Here is an 18849-nt window from a genome sequence, read left to right as displayed (position 1 = left end):
TGTGATTATAATCGAAGAGAATTCTCTTGGAAGATAATACGGTCTACATTTGATTGTGAGGAATTCTAAATCAGATGAACAGAAGGATTTGAGTTCCTGTATGTTTCTTTCATCACACCATGTCTCGTTAGTCATAAGGCATACGCCCCCGCCACTCTTCTTACCAGAAAGATGTTTGTTTCTGTCGGCGCAATGCGTGGAGAAACCCGTTGGCTGCACCGCATCGGATAGCGTCTTCCCAGTAAGCCATGTTTCCGTGAAGCAGAGAACGTTGCAGTCTCTGATGTCCCTCTGGAATGCTACCCTTGCCCGGATTTCATCAACCTTGTTGTCAAGAGACTGGACATTGGCAAGAAGAATGCTCGGGAGTGGTGTGCGATGTGCCCTTGTCCGGAGTCTGACCAGAAGACCGCTACGTTTCCCTCTTTTTCGGAGTCGTTTTTTTGGGTCGCTGCATGCGATCCATTCCGTTGTCCTGTTTGTAAGGCAGAACACAGGATCCGCGTTGCGGAAAACATATTCTTGGTCGTACTGATGGTGAGTTGACGCTGATCTTATATTCAGTAGTTCTTCTCGACTGTATGTAATGAAACCTAAGATGACCTGGACCTGGAAACTGAGCTACACTATGGTGACCATATTAGAGACACATATTTCCCTCAGATTACACAGATCCACAAAGAATTTGGAAACAAACCCAATTTTGATAAACTGATAAATTGATAAAATACCACAGTGTGCCATCACCGTAGCAAGATGTGTGACCTGTTGCAACAAGAAAAGGGCAGCCATTGGAGAACAAACACCATTGTCTCTATTCCTTTGGAACTTTTGTGAGTGAGTGTAATGTTTATTGTTCATATTATATTGTTTATTGCACTTTTATTTATTATCTATCTCACTTGCTTTGGCAATGTTAACGCAGAGAGAGAGAGAGAGAAACTCGAAACAGACAAAACTTGTGGCAGACAGACCTGGTAACAGACAGACCTTGTAACAGACAGACCTTGTGGCAGACAGACCTTGTAACAGACAGACCTTGTAACAGACAGACCTTGTGGCAGACAGACCTTGTAACAGACAGACCTTGTGGCAGGCAGACCTGGTAACAGACAGACCTTGTAACAGACAGACCTTGTGGCAGACAGACCTGGTAACAGACAGACCTTGTGGCAGACAGACCTTGTAACAGACAGACCTTGTAACAGACAGACCTTGTGGCAGACAGACCTGGTAACAGACAGACATTGTGGCAGACAGACCTGGTAACAGACAGACCTTGTAACAGACAGACCTTGTGGCAGACAGACCTTGTAACAGACAGACCTTGTGGCAGGCAGACCTGGTAACAGACAGACCTTGTAACAGACAGACCTTGTGGCAGACAGACCTGGTAACAGACAGACCTTGTGGCAGGCAGACCTGGTAACAGACAGACCTTGTAACAGACAGACCTTGTGGCAGACAGACCTGGTAACAGACAGACCTTGTGGCAGACAGACCTTGTAACAGACAGACCTTGTAACAGACAGACCTTGTGGCAGACAGACCTGGTAACAGACAGACCTTGTGGCAGACAGACCTGGTAACAGACAGACCTTGTGGCAGACAGACCTGGTAACAGACAGACCTTGTGGCAGACAGACCTTGTGGCAGACAGACCTGGTAACAGACAGACCTTGTGGCAGACAGACCTTGTGGCAGACAGACCTGGTAACAGACAGACCTTGTAACAGACAGACCTTGTGGCAGACAGACCTGGTAACAGACAGACCTTGTGGCAGACAGACATTTGTAACAGACAGACCTTGTAACAGACAGACCTTGTAGCAGACAGACCTGGTAACAGACAGACCTTGTGGCAGACAGACCTGGTAACAGACAGACCTTGTGGCAGACAGACCTGGTAACAGACAGACCTTGTGGCAGACAGACCTGGTAACAGACAGACCTTGTGGGAGACAGACCTGGTAACAGACAGACCTTGTGGCAGACAGACCTGGTAACAGACAGACCTTGTGGCAGACAGACCTGGTAACAGACAGACCTTGTGGCAGACAGATCCTGTAACAGACAGACCCTGTAACAGACAGACCTTGTAACAGACAGACCTTGAAACAGACCTGTAAAAGACAGGCATTCTCAGACTGTGGTCCTGCTAAGTCCCGAGGCATTCAGACGAATAGAAAGTTCTCCATTACCCTCTGCCTTAGCCTCACGGATTACTTTAATTGCAGTTTGAAAAGAACCAAGACGTTTTTTGGGGGCATAAAGTCGACCTCAAATTCTCTTTTGTGTGTGTGTGTGTGTGTGTGTGTGTGTGTGTGTGTGTGTGTGTGTGTGTGTGTGTGTGTGTGTGTGTGTGTGTGTGTGTGTGTGTGTGTGTGTGTGTGTGTGTGTGTGTGTGTGTGTGTGTGTGTGTGTGTGAGAGACACAGACACAGAGCGATAGAGAGACTGGGAGGGGGAGAGAGACACAGACACAGACACAGAGCGATAGAGAGACTGGGAGGGGGAGAGAGACACAGACACAGAGCGATAGAGAAACTGGGAGGGGGAGAGAGACAGACACAGAGCGATAGAGAGACTGGGAGGGGGAGAGAGACAGACACAGAGCGATAGAGAGACTGGGAGGGGGAGAGAGACACAGACACAGAGCGATAGAGAGACTGGGAGGGGGAGAGAGACACAGACACAGACACAGAGCGATAGAGAGACTGGGAGGGGGAGAGAGACACAGACACAGAGTGATAGAGAGACTGGGAGGGGGAGAGAGACACAGACACAGAGCGATAGAGAGACTGGGAGGGGGAGAGAGACACAGACACAGACACAGAGCGATAGAGAGACTGGGAGGGGGAGAGAGACACATACACAGAGCGATAGAGAGACTGGGAGGGGGAGAGAGACACAGACACAGACACAGACACAGACACAGAGCGATAGAGAGACTGGGAGGGGGAGAGAGACACAGACACAGAGCGATAGAGAGACTGGGAGGGGGAGAGAGACACAGACACAGACACAGAGCGATAGAGAGACTGGGAGGGGGAGAGAGACACAGACACAGACACAGAGCGATAGAGAGACTGGGAGGGGGAGAGAGACACAGACACAGAGCGATAGAGAGACTAGGAGGGAGAGAGAGAGAGACTGGGAGGGGGAGAGAGACTGGGAGCGGGAGAGAGACTGGGAGGGGGAGAGAGAGAGAGCGGTACACACCGACCTCCTACCCAACACATTCACGCAACACGCAAAAGAAGTCCAGTCCAATTATTCCCCAGAATGTTTTTGGAAACTCCACTGGGAGTCCATCAACCCCCGTTACACGGCCGGGGGACATCTGGGTTACGGCCTCTGCCAGTTCATGGGACAACAGAGGAATGTCCATTTCATTCCTCTGTGCCAGAGAGAGCTTAGGGAGTTCTGCAAACAAGACCTCAGCACACATATGATCACACAGTTCCGACCTATACACAGTATAAAACTCCACAGTCCGCTCCCCCATCTCCCCCACCACAGAGGTCACCCGCCCATCAGACAGCCACATCTCCCCCACCACAGAGGTCACCCGCCCATCAGACAGCCACATCTCCCCCACCACAGAGGTCACCCGCCCATCAGACAGCCACATCTCCCCCACCACAGAGGTCACCCGCCCATCAGACAGCCACATCTCCCCCACCACAGAGGTCACCCGCCCATCAGACAGCCACATCTCCCCCATCCCCCGCCCACAGACAGCCACATCTCCCCCACCACCCGTCACCCGCCCATCAGACAGCCACATCTCCCCCACCACAGAGGTCACCCGCCCATCAGACAGCCACATCTCCCCCACCACAGAGGTCACCCGCCCATCAGACAGCCACATCTCCCCCACCACAGAGGTCACCCGCCCATCAGACAGCCACATCTCCCCCACCACAGAGGTCACCCGCCCATCAGACAGCCACATCTCCCCCACCACAGAGGTCACCCGCCCATCAGACAGCCACATCTCCCCACCACAGAGGTCACCCGCCCATCAGACAGCCACATCTCCCCACCACAGAGGTCACCCGCCCATCAGACAGCCACATCTCCCCACCACAGAGGTCACCCGCCCATCAGACAGCCACATCTCCCCACCACAGAGGTCACCCGCCCATCAGACAGCCACATCTCCCCCACCACAGAGGTCACCCGCCCATCAGACAGCCACATCTCCCCCACCACAGAGGTCACCCGCCCATCAGACAGCCACATCTCCCCCACCACAGAGGTCACCCGCCCATCAGACAGCCACATCTCCCCCACCACAGAGGTCACCCGCCCATCAGACAGCCACATCTCCCCCACCACAGAGGTCACCCGCCCATCAGACAGCCACATCTCCCCCACCACAGAGGTCACCCGCCCATCAGACAGCCGTAGACAATGCATACCCTTGGCTTCACTGCTCTGTCTTTCCAAACCAAAGAAGAAGGAGCTGGGAGAATCCATCTCCTTGAGCATAGAGAACCTGGCTCTTACAAGTGCTCCCTTTGCTTTAACCTGGAAAAAACTGCCCAGGTCCCTACGTAATTCAGCTAAATTAGATTGATTTACATTTCCTTGCCCCACCATCTCTACCTCCATCTCACTAATACTACGCTCGAGTTCCCTCAATACACTCCTAGCCTCTGAGGATGAGAGAGTTGTAATACTGTTGACAGAAAAGCCTAATTTGGACTTTCCCCACATCCCACCATTGACTCAGAGACTCCTGTCTTTGCTGCCTCCACCTTTCCCAAAAAATCTGGAAACTTGAGCAAAAAGTAGCATCTTGCAACAGCTTTACAGTAAACTTCCAATGGGATGCATTGCAAGGCCCTGGTGAAATAGACAGTCGAGCCCATGGTCATGTGGTGATCTGAAAACCCCACCGGGAGAATGGAAGCGCCCAGCAGCCTACTGCTCTGATTCCTGGACATGTAAAACCGATCAAGTCGGGCTGCACTCACCCCAGCCCCAAAAACCTTCACCCATGTTTACTGTCTTGTGTCAGGATGTTTAGTTCTCCAAACATCCACTAGGTCGAACTGATTAATGATACCCCTGAACACGCCCACTGACACTGAATGAGGCTCTTCCCCATTTCTGTCTTTTGTTTTAAAAAATCCATTGTTCAGTTTCAGTACCTGCCGACCACCAGCGTCTCCTCAGGCGCTACCTGTGAGAGTTCCTGTCTAAGACACACACACACACACACACACACACACACACACACACACACACACACACACACCCCCCTCAGCACCAGGCAAAGGTTCCTTGGTGCCTTTGACCACACCAGCCTCTCCCCTCCCAACTTATTTCTTCTCCCCCTTTTTCCGTTTCCGCTTGACACCCTCCTCCTCCCCTCTAGTATCTTACACTTCCCCACTATACTCTCCTCATCCACTAGAATAACCTGACTAGACCCAGCCTCATCTATACCACCCTCCATAACCTGACTAGACCCAGCCTCATCTATACCACCCTCCATAACCTGACTAGACCCAGCCTCATCTATACCACCCTCCATAACCTGACTAGGCCCAGCATCATCTACACCACCCTCCATAACCTGACTAGACCCAGCCTCATCTACACCACCCTCCATAACCTGACTAGACCCAGCCTCAGCTACACCACCCTCCATAACCTGACTAGACCCGGCCTCAGCTACACCACCCTCCATAACCTGACTAGACCAGACTCAGCTACACCACCCTCCATAACCTGACTAGACCAGCCTCACCACCCTCCATAACCTGACACCAGCCTCAGCTCCATATAACCTGACTAGACCAGCCTCAGCTACACCACCCTCCATAACCTGACTAGACCAGACTCAGCTACACCACCCTCCATAACCTGGCTAGACCAGCCTCACACCACCCTCCATAACCTGACTAGACCAGACTCAGCTACACCACCCTCCATAACCTGACTAGACCAGCCTCAGCTACACCACCCTCCATAACCTGACTAGACCAGCCTCAGCTCTACACCACCATAACCTGACTAGACCAGCCTCAGCTACACCTCCATAACCTGACTAGACCAGCCTCAGCTAACCCTCCATAACCTGACTAGACCCGGCCTCAGCTACACCACCCTCCATAACCTGACTAGACCAGACTCAGCTACACCACCCTCCATAACCTGACTAGACCAGCCTCAGCTACACCACCCTCCATAACCTGACTAGACCAGCCTCAGCTACACCACCCTCCATAACCTGACTAGACCAGCCTCAGCTACACCACCCTCCATAACCTGACTAGACCAGCCTCAGCTACACCACCCTCCATAACCTGACTAGACCAGCCTCAGCTACACCACCCTCCATAACCTGACTAGACCAGACTCAGCTACACCACCATCCATAACCTGACTAGACCAGCCTCAGCTACCCCACCATCTATTGCATGACTAGGCCCAGCCTCATTGCCCCCTGCATGTTGAACTCGATTTCCCCCACTGGCGCTTGTACCCTCACCTTGTCTACGGTAAAGCTGTTATGCCCCAAATTCCCACACTCAAAACACTGTACTGTAGACTATCTGTGCTGGCAAAACCTGCGTAGAGCCCCACTCCATGTCTCATTTTAAAATGCACGTTTAGCTGTTGTTAATTGTTATTCAGAAACAGGAACACTTGCCTCTGGAATGAAACAACATGCTTAACGGCATCTGCCTGAAAACCGCTAGCAGACTTACCAAAACGACTCAGCTCTTTCCTGACAATCCGTAGTGAACAGTGGCAAATTTGCAACTACCACTCTGGTCGAAGGGGTAGAAAGAGGCGAAATTGGCACCAACACATCCCTTAAAAATATTCCACTAGCAATGAGCCTACCAACCAAATGTGTTCTTTTCATGAACAAAACCACAGCTTTGTTTATTCTGGAAGCGGAATGTATAAATTCAGCTCCTACCTGTTCACCGACCGCGAGCAGAACCTCATCCACCTTAACTCCATTCTCACACCTGAATCCATGTCGTAACGACAGCATCTCCTTCCACTCTAACTTTGAAAAAACCTGTGGATACCACTAAAATAAATATTGCATAAACTCTCCACCATAGAAAATAAAAATTGAAAGAAAAGACCAAAGACAAAATCCAGAAAATAAGTTAGGACAGAGCCCTCCACACAAAACACTACCACCATGCACTGCGAGAGAGAGAGAGAGAGAGAGAGAGAGAGAGAGAGAGAGAGAGAGAGAGAGAGAGAGAGAGAGAGAGAGAGAGAGAGAGAGAGAGAGAGAGAGAGAGAGAGAGAGAGACAGAGAGAGAGAGAGAGAGAGAGAGAGAGAGAGAGAGAAAGAGAGAGAGAGAGAGAGAGAGAGAGAAGAGAGAGAGAGAGAGAGAGAGAGAGAGCATCATTCTCTACACTTCTTAGATTCACCACAAATACATACCGTGCATACACACACTCACAAACACAGACCCGTACACACACACACCCATAGACACACAGACACACAAACACCACCCTGTCACCTAAACCTTAACGATTAATCTGACATATCGCAGCGGGCCAATCTAGGTGAGAATAAAAACTGTGATCAGTGTTGACACGTCTGATAAGGTCAACAAGAGGACTTGTTGATGACTGGAGAGTGAGGGGTCAAGGTTCAAAGTTCACCCAGAGCTCACTGACAGAGGCTGAAGAGAGCATGGGTAAGTGGAGACCTGATCATAGCAAGGATAGAGATAGGGAAAGAAAAGAAAATAATAGAAAAGGAAATAAAGAAAGAAAGTAAAAGGGGCTGAGAGAGAGAGGGAAAGACAGAAAGTAAAAGGGGCTGAGAGAGAGAGGGAAAAACAGAAAGATTGAGAGGATGAGAGAGACAGAGGGAAGGATAGAAAGATTGAGATGTGGAGAGTGAGAGGGGGGAAGACAAAGATTGAGAGGTTGAGAGAGAAAGAGGAAAAGACAGAAAGACAGAAACACTGATTCAGAGGTACAGATAGGGAAGACTGATTCAGAGGTACAGATAGGGAAGACTGATTCAGAGGTACAGATAGGGAAGACTGATTCAGAGGTACAGATAGGCCAGACTGATTCAGAGGTACAGATAGGGCAGACTGATTCAGAGGTACAGATAGGCCATACTGATTCAGAGGTACAGATAGGCCATACTGATTCAGAGGTACAGATAGGGAAGACTGATTCAGAGGTACAGATAGATAGGGAAGACCAGACTGGAAGACATTCATTCAGAGGTACAAATAGGGAAGACTGATTCAGAGGTACAGATAGGCCATACTGATTCAGAGGTACAGATAGGCCATACTGATTCAGAGGTACAGATAGGCCATACTGATTCAGAGGTACAAATAGGGAAGACTGATTCAGAGGTACGGATAGGGAAGACTGATTCAGAGGTACAGATAGGGAAGACTGATTTAGAGATACAGATAGGGAAGACTGATTTAGAGATCCAGATAGGGAAGACTGATTCAGAGGTACAGATAGGCCATACTGATTCAGAGGTACAGATAGGCCATGCTGATTCAGAGGTACAGATAGGCCATACTGATTCAGAGGTACAGATAGGCCAGACTGATTCAGAGGTACAGATAGGCCAGACTGATTTAGAGGTACAGATAGGCCATACTGATTCAGAGGTACAGATAGGCCAGACTGATTCAGAGGTACAGATAGGCCAGACTGATTTAGAGATACAGATAGGGAGGACTGATTCAGAGGTACAGATAGGCCATACTGATTCAGAGGTACAGATAGGCCATGCTGATTTAGAGATACAGATAGGCCAGACTGATTTAGAGATACAGATAGGCCATACTGATTCAGAGGTACAGATAGGCCATGCTGATTTAGAGATACAGATAGGGAAGACTGATTCAGAGGTACAGATAGGCCATACTGATTCAGAGGTACAGATAGGCCATACTGATTCAGAGGTACAGATAGGCCATGCTGATTTAGAGATACAGATAGGGAAGACTGATTCAGAGGTACAGATAGGCCATACTGATTCAGAGGTACAGATAGGCCATGCTGATTTAGAGATACAGATAGGGGAGACTGATTCAGAGGTACAGATAGGCCATACTGATTCAGAGGTACAGATAGGCCAGACTGATTTAGAGATACAGATAGGGAAGACTGATTTAGAGATCCAGATAGGGAAGACTGATTCAGAGGTACAGATAGGCCATACTGATTCAGAGGTACAGATAGGCCATGCTGATTCAGAGGTACAGATAGGCCATACTGATTCAGAGGTACAGATAGGCCAGACTGATTCAGAGGTACAGATAGGCCAGACTGATTTAGAGGTACAGATAGGCCATACTGATTCAGAGGTACAGATAGGCCAGACTGATTCAGAGGTACAGATAGGCCAGACTGATTTAGAGATACAGATAGGGAGGACTGATTCAGAGGTACAGATAGGCCATACTGATTCAGAGGTACAGATAGGCCATGCTGATTTAGAGATACAGATAGGGAAGACTGATTCAGAGGTACAGATAGGCCATACTGATTCAGAGGTACAGATAGGCCATGCTGATTTAGAGATACAGATAGGGAAAGACTGATTCAGAGGTACAGATAGGCCATACTGATTCAGAGGTACAGATAGGCCATACTGATTCAGAGGTACAGATAGGCCATGCTGATTTAGAGATACAGATAGGGAAGACTGATTCAGAGGTACAGATAGGCCATACTGATTCAGAGGTACAGATAGGCCATGCTGATTTAGAGATACAGATAGGGGAGACTGATTCAGAGGTACAGATAGGCCATACTGATTCAGAGGTACAGATAGGCCAGACTGATTTAGAGATACAGATAGGGAAGACTGATTCAGAGGTACAGATAGGCCATACTGATTCAGAGGTACAGATAGGCCATACTGATTCAGAGGTACAGATAGGCCATGCTGATTTAGAGATACAGATAGGGAAGACTGATTCAGAGGTACAGATAGGCCATGCTGATTTAGAGATACAGATAGGCCATGCTGATTCAGAGATACAGATAGGCCAGACTGATTCAGAGGTACAGATAGGGAAGACTGATTCAGAGATACAGATAGGCCATACTGATTCAGAGGTACAGATAGGCCATACTGATTCAGAGGTACAGATAGGCCATACTGATTCAGAGGTACAGATAGGCCATACTGATTCAGAGGTACAGATAGGCCATACTGATTTAGAGATACAGATAGGGAAAGACTGATTCAGAGGTACAGACAGGCCATACTGATTCAGAGGTACAGATAGGGAAGACTGATTCAGAGGTACATTTACATTACATTTAAGTCATTTAGCAGACGCTCTTATCCAGAGCGACTAGATAGGCCATACTGATTCAGAGGTACAGATAGGCCATACTGATTCAGAGGTACAGATAGGCCATGCTGATTCAGAGATACAGATAGGGAAGACTGATTCAGAGGTACAGATAGGCCAGACTGATTCAGAGGTACAGATAGGCCATGCTGATTTAGAGGTACAGATAGGGAAGACTGATTCAGAGGTACAGATAGGGAAGACTGATTCAGAGGTACAGATAGGCCATACTGATTCAGAGGTACAGATAGGCCATACTGATTCAGAGGTACAGATAGGCCAGACTGATTCAGAGGTACAGATAGGCCATGCTGATTTAGAGATACAGATAGGGAATACTGATTCAGAGGTACAGATAGGGAAGACTGATTCAGAGGTACAGATAGGCCAGACTGATTCAGAGGTACAGATAGGCCATACTGATTCAGAGGTACAGATAGGCCAGACTGATTCAGAGGTACAGATAGGCCAGACTGATTTAGAGGTACAGATAGGCCATACTGATTCAGAGGTACAGATAGGCCAGACTGATTCAGAGATACAGATAGGCCAGACTGATTCAGAGGTACAGATAGGGAAGACTGATTCAGAGGTACAGATAGGCCAGACCGATCTGAGAGACAAGGCAAGAAGGGCATTCTATGCCATCAAAAGGAACATAAATTTCAACATACCAATTAGGATTTGGCTAAAAATACTTGAATCAGTCATAGAGCCCATTGCCCTTTATGGTTGTGAGGTCTGGGGTCCGCTCACCAACCAAGACTTCACAAAATGGGACAAATACAAAATTGAGACTCTGCACGCAGAATCTGCAAAGATATCCTCCGTGTACAACGTAGAACAGCAAATAATGCATGCAGAGCAGAATTAGGCCGATACCCACTAATTATCCAAACCCAGAAAATAGCCGTTAAATTCTATAACCACCTAAAAGGAAGCGATTCCCAAACCGTCCATAACAAAGCCATCACCTACAGAGAGATGAACCTGGAGAAGAGTCAACTAAGCAAGCTGGTCCTGCTCTGTTCACAAACACAAACACACCCCACAGAGCCCCAGGACAGCAACACAGTTAGACCCAACTAAATCATGAGAAAACAAAAAGATAATAACTTGACACATTGGAAATAATTAACAAAAAAACAGAGCAAACTAGAATGCTATTTGGCCCTACACAGAGAGTACACAGCGGCAGAATAGCTGACCACTGTGACTGACCCAAAATTATGGAAAGCTTTGACTATGTACAGACTCAGTGAGCATAGCCTTGCTATTGAGAAAGGTGGCCGTAGGCAGACATGGCTCTCAAGAGATGACAGGCTATGTGCTCACTGCCCACAAAATGAGGTGGAAACTGAGCTGTACTTCCTAACCTCCTGCCCAATGTAAGACCATATTAGAGAGACATATTTCCCTCAGATTACACAGATCCACAAAGAATTCGAAAACAAATCCAATTTTGATAAACTCCCATATCTACTGGGTGAAATACCACAGTGTGCCATCACAGCAGCAAGATTTGTGACCTGTTGCCACGAGAAAAGGGCAACCAGTGAAGAACAAGCACCATTGTAAATACAACCCATATTTATGCTTATTTATTTTATCTTGTGTCCTTTAGCCATTTGTACATTGTTAAAACACTGTATATGTATGACATTTGTAGTGTCTTTATTGTTTTGAAACTACTGTATGTGTAATGTTTACTGTTCATTTTTATTGTTTATTTCACTTTATATATTCACTTTATATATTATCTACCTCACTTGCTTTGGCAATGTTAACACGTTTCCCATGCCAATAAAGCCCTTGAATTGAATTGAAGTACAGATCATTGAGGTCACGTGTCTTCCAGCTCTTCCTCTTCTCCCCTCATCCTTTTCATTACCCTCTTTGTTTCTTTTAAAGATTTTTGGACCTCCGAATATTGTTATTTTCATCCCTTCTTCTTCTCTCTCTCCCCCTCTCTCTTCTCAACCCGATATGACATCCTCGGACATTAGAGAACACTGGGGAGCATTACTCAGTGAGGAATCAGAAGGTAATAGGGTGGAAATGTAAACACTACTCCTCTGATTAAAAGCCTGTGTGTGGGGTGGGGTGTCCAGGGTCACTCCTCCAGAGGTTTTGGCTGTGGTCCATGGGAAGGACAGGGGAGAGGGATGGTGAAAGAGGCTCAGCACCAGCACTTAGACAAGAAGGAGTGTATATTACTTCATCATCGCTCTCTCATGTTGATGGGGATAACTGCCTCTCTCTCTCTCACACACACACACACACAAACACACACACACACACACAACAGACTCAGTAAAGAACAATCACACCAAGTATAAACACAGAGACATTACAGTTCTGAAGTCTCTCTTCCATCCTCTCCTCTCCTCTCCTCTCCTCTCTCATACTCTGTCAAATTATCTCTCTCTCTTAATCTCTCAAGACCAAACCACAAACCTCAAATGACAGCGGAAGAGTTAGACCTATCAACCTTGTCTAAACCACTCAATACTGCAGGTTAGTAAAAATAATAATAATAATAATAGGAACATCTTGAAAGGGACGAAAAATCACTTCAAAAGAAAGATCCAAAGACAGGAATGGTCTCATGCCGTGAGCCCACTCCCCGAGGGTGTCTCAGGGGGAGTGGGATATGCAAAAAGCACACTGTACAGGTTACACACTTGAATATGTGAAACAGGACAAATATAAGTATCCCCTGTTTGACCTTGACCTAACAGTATCCTTCTTGTATATTAAAGAGCATTACATAAAGAGAAAGAGAAACGGGACGGTGCATTGGAGGTGAAGTCAAGTGCAGGACAGCAGAGTATAATGAACAGGCAAACTTTTATTATAGTTCCAAAAAACGAGAGCACTACATGAACCAAACTCGCTCCAAAAAGGGAACATAAAAGTAGAGCGTGTAAACGAACACCACCTAACATGAAAATCACTACACACAACACATGATGGGAAACAGAGGGTTAAATACAAGTAGCTCCATTGGGGAAATGAAAAGCAGGTGTGTGTGCAAACAAGACCAGACAAATGGATATATGAAAAGCAGGTGTGTATGGAAACAAGACCAGACAAATGGATATATGAAAAGCAGGTGTGTGTGGAAACAAGACCAGACAAATGGATATATGAAAAGCAGGTGTGTATGGAAACAAGACCAGACAAATGGATATATGAAAAGCAGGTGTGTATGGAAACAAGACCAGACAAATGGATATATGAAAAGCAGGTGTGTATGGAAACAAGACCAGACAAATGGATATATGAAAAGCAGGTGTGTATGGAAACAAGACCAGACAAATGGATATATGAAAAGCAGGTGTGTGTGGAAACAAGACCAGACAAATGGATATATGAAAAGCAGGTGTGTATGGAAACAAGACCAGACAAATGGATATATGAAAAGCAGGTGTGTGTGGAAACAAGACCAGACAAATGGATATATGAAAAGCAGGTGTGTGTGGAAACAAGACCAGACAAATGGATATATGAAAAGCCGGTGTGTGTGTGGAAACAAGACCAGACAAATGGATACATGAAAAGCCGGTGTGTGTGGAAACAAGACCAGACAAATGGATATATGAAAAGTGGAGCAAGACCAGACAAATGGATGGCTAGAGAGACAAATGGATATATGAAAAGCAGGTGTGTGTGGAAACAAGACCAGACAAATGGATATATGAAAAGCAGAAAACAAGAACAAGGAGAGGAGAAACAAGACCAGACCCAAACAAGAAGACAAATGGATACATGAACGCCGCCCGAACAAGGAGAGGGGAAACGCCAGACAAATGCAAAAAACAAGGAGAGGAGAACGCCGCCCAAACAAGGAGAAGAACGCCGCCCAAGACAAACAAAGGAGAGGGGAACGCCAGACAAATGGATATATGAAAAGCAGGTGTGTATGGAAACAAGAACAAGGAGAGGAGGAACGCCAGCCCAAACAAAGAGAGGGGAAAACGCAAGACAAATGGATATATGAAGACAGACAAATGGATATATGAGGGTGTGTGCTGGAAACAAGACCAGACAAATGGATATATGAAAAGCAGGTGTGTGTGGAAACAAGCCCAAACAAGGAGAGGAGAAAACAAGCCGCGCAAACAAGGAGAGGGGAACGCCGCCCAAACAAGGAGAGGAAACAAGCCCAAACAAGGAGAGGAGAACGCCAGCCCAAACAAGAGAGGGGAACGCCGCCCAAACAAGGAGAGGAGAACAAGACCGCCCAAACAAGGAGAGGGGAACGCTGCCCAAACAAGGAGAGGAGAACGCCGCCCAAACAAGGAGAGGAAAACAAGACCAGAGAGAGAGAGAATGTCGCAAGAAGAGAGGGAACGCCGCCCAAACAAGGAGAGGGGAACGCCGCCCGAACAAGGAGAGGGGAACGCCGCCCAAACAAGGAGAGGGAGACGCCGCCCAAACAAGGAGAGGAGAACGCCCCAAGGAGAGGGAACGCCGCCCAAACAAGGAGAGGAGAACGGCGCCCAAACAAGGAGAGGAGAACGCCGCCCAAACAAGGAGAGGAGAACGCCGCCCAAACAAGGAGAGGGAACAAGCCGCCCGAACAAGGAGAGGAGAATGCCGCCCAAACAAGGAGAGGAGAACGGAGAGGAGAACCGCCCAAACAAGGAGAGGAGAACAAGGAGAGGAGAATGCCGCCCAAACAAGGAGAGGAGAACGCCGGAGAGGAGAACCCAAACAAGGAGAGGAGAACGCCGCCCAAACAAGGAGAGGAGAAGAGGAGAATGCCGCCCAAACAAGGAGAGGAGAACGCCGCCCAAACAAGGAGAGGGGAACACCGCCCAAACAAGGAGAGAGGAACACCGCCCAAACAAGGAGAGAGGAACACCGCCCAAACAAGGAGAGGAGAACGCCGCCCAAACAAGGAGAGGAGAACGCCGCCCAAACAAGGAGAGGGGAACGCCGCCCAAACAAGGAGAGGGGAACGCCGCCCAAACAAGGAGAGGGGAACGCCGCCCGAACAAGGAGAGGGGAACGCCGCCCAAACAAGGAGAGGGGCTGACTTCGGCAGAAGTCGTGACACAGAGAAACAGAAAGTGACAATGTGTTGCACATAAAACAGCCTGACATTGACCCCTCACACACAGACACACAAACACAGACACACACACACACACACACACACACACAAAAACACACACACACACACATAGACACACACACATGCATATACAGTGCCAGTCAAACGTTTGCACACCTTCTCGTTCAAGGTTTTTCTTTATTTTGACTATTTTCTACATTGTAAAATAATAGTGAAGATATCAAAACTGTGAAAAAACACATATGGAATCGTGTAGAAACCAAAAAAGTGTTAAACACTGAGAATTTATATTTGAGATTCTTCAAAGTAGGGACCCTTTTCCTTGATGACATCTTTGCACACTCTTGGCATTCTCTTAACCAGCTTCATGAAATAGTCAAATTTCTTTCCTTCTTAATGTGTTTGAGCCAACCAGTTGTGTTGTGACAAGGTAGGGGTGGTATACAGAAGATAGCCCTATTTGGTAAAAGACCCAAGTCCATATTATGGTAAGAACAGCTCAAATAAGCAAAGAGAAACGACAGTCCATCATTACTTTAAGACATGAAGTTCAGTCAATACGGACAATGTTGAATGTTTCCTCATGTACAGTCGCAAAAACCATCAAGCGCTATGATGAAACTGTCTCTCATGAGGACCGCCACAGGAAAGGAAGACCCAGAGTTCCCTCTGCTGCAGAGGATAAGTTCATTACAGTTACCAGCCTCAGAAATTTCAGCCCAAATAAATGCTTCACAGAGTTCAAATAACAGACACATCTCAACATCAACTATTCAGAGGAGACGTGAATCAGGCCTTCGTGGTCGGATTAAATTCAAATCAAATGAAATTGTATTGGACACATACACATGGTGAGGAGATGTTATTGCAAGTGTAGTGAAATGCTTATGCTTCTAGTTCTGACAGTGAAGCAATATCTAACAAGTAATATCTAATTATTCCACAACAACTACCTAATACACACAAATCTAAGTAAAGGAATGGAATAAGAATATATAAATATAAAAATGTGGATGAGTGATGAGCGATGACGGAGCGGCATAGGCTAAGATGCAATATATAGTATAGAATAGAGTATATACATATGAGATGAGTAATGCAAGATATGTAAAGATTATTAAAGTGGACAATGATTTCAAGTCTGTATGTAGGCAGCAGCCTCTCTGTGCTAGTGATGGCTGTTAAACAGTCTGATGGCCTTGAAATAGAAGCTGTTTTTCAGTCTCTCGGTCCAGTTTTGATGCACCTGTACTGACCTCGCCTTCTGGATGGTAGCAGTGTGAACAGGCAGTGGCTAGAGTGGTTGATCTTTTTGGTCTTCCTATGACATCGGGTACTGTAGGTGTCCTGGATGGCAGGTAGTTTGCCCCCGGTGATGCGTTGTGCAGACCGCACAACCCTCTGGAGACCCTTGCGGTTGAGGGCGGTGCAGTTGCAGTACCAGGCGGTGATGCAGACCGACAGGATGCTCTCGATTGTGCATCTGTAAAAGTTAGTCAGGGTTTTGGGTGACAAGCCAAATTTCTTCAGCCTCCTGAGGTCGAAGAGGCGCTGTTGCGCATTCTTCACCACGCTGTCTGTGTGGGTGGACCATTTCAGTTTGTCTGTGATGTGTATGCCGAGGAACTTAAAACGTACTACCCTCTCCACTGCTGTCCCTTCGATGTGGATAGGGGGGTGCTCCCTCTGCTGTTCCCTGAAGTCCACGACTGTCTCCTTTGTTTTGTTGACATTTAGTGAGAGGTTGTTTTCCTGACACCACACTCCAAGTGCCCTCATCTCCTCTCTGTAGGCCGTCTCGTCGTTGTTGGTAATCAAGCCCACTACTGTTGTGTCGTCTGCAAACCTGATGATTGAGTTGGATGCATGCATGGCCACGCAGACATTGGTGAACAGGGAGAACGGGAGGGGGCTGAGCACCCAATGTTGAGGGTCAGCGAAGTGGTCAGCAAAGTGGAGATGTTGTTTCCTACCTACTCCACCTGGGGGCAGCCCGTCAAAGTTCAGGACCCAATTGCAAAGGGCAGGGTTGAGACCCAGGGCCTCCAGCTTGATGATGAGCTTGGAGGGTGCTATGGTGTTGAATGCTGAGCTGTAGTAAATGAACAGCATTCTTACGTAGGTATTTTGTCCAGATGGGATAGGGCAGTGTGCAGTGTGATGGCAATTGCGTCATCTGTGGACCTGTTGGCGCAACTGAAGTGGGTCTAGGGTGGCCGGTAAGGATGAGGTGATATGATCCTTGACTAGTCTCTCAAAGCACTTCATGATAATAATAATATAATATATGCCATTTAGCAGACGCTTTTATCCAAAGCGACGATGACAGAAGTGAGCGCTACAGTCATTTAGTTCAGTTATCTTTGCCTTCTTGGGTACAGGAACAATGGTATCCATCTTGAAGCATGTGGGGACAACAGACTGGGATAGGGAGTGATTGAATACATCCGTAAACACACCAACCAGCTGGTCTGCGCATGCTCTGAGGACACGGCTCGGGATGCCATCTGGGCCAGCAGCCAGGGGAGGGTTAACATGTTTAAATGTTTTATTCACGACAGCCATGGAGAAGGAGTCCTTGTTAGCGGGTCGAGATGGTGGCACTGTGTTATCCTCAAAGTGTGCAAAGGTGTTTAGCTTGTCTGGAAGCAAGACGTCGGTGTCTGTGACATGGCTGGTTTTTCTTTTGTAGTCCGTGATTGTCTGTAGACCCTGCCACGTACGTCTCGTGTCTCAAACACTTTGCTTGTTTGATTGCCTTGCGGAGGGAATAACTATACTGTTAGTATTCGGCCATATTCCCAGTCACCTTTCCATGGTTAAATGTGGTGTTTGGCACTTTCAGTTTTGTGCACCATCTATCCACGGTTTCTGGTTAGGGTAGGTTTTAATAGTCACAGTGGGTACAACAGCTCCGCAACACTTCCTGATAAACTCACTCACCGAAACAGCATTTACGTCGATATTATGCTCTGAGGCTACCCGGAACATATCCCAGTCCGCGTGATCAAGACAATGTTGATTTGTGGATTCTGATTGGTCAGATCAGCGTTGAATAGACCTTATCACGTGTACATCCTGTTTTAGTTTCTGCCTATAGGAAGGGAGGAGCAAAATGGAGTCATGGTCAGATTTGCCGAAAGGAGGGCGGGGTAGGGCCTTGTATGCATCGCGGAAGTCAGAGTAACAGTGGTCCAGTGTTTTTCCAGCGCGAGTGCTACAGTCGATATGCAGATCGAATTTAGGGCTTGTTCTCAAATTAGCTTTGTTAAAATATCCAGCTACAATAAATGCAGCCTCAGGATATATGGTTTCCAGTTTCAATAAATTCCAGTGAATTTCCTTGAGGGCCGTCTTGGTATCGGCTTGAGGGGGGATACACACGGCTGTGACAATAACCGAAGATAATTCTCTTTGGAGA

This window comes from Oncorhynchus keta, chromosome 18, assembly GCF_023373465.1.
Source record: "Oncorhynchus keta strain PuntledgeMale-10-30-2019 chromosome 18, Oket_V2, whole genome shotgun sequence".
NCBI classification, from domain to species: Eukaryota; Metazoa; Chordata; class Actinopteri; order Salmoniformes; family Salmonidae; genus Oncorhynchus; species Oncorhynchus keta.
Note: the sequence above shows the minus strand (reverse complement) of the source record.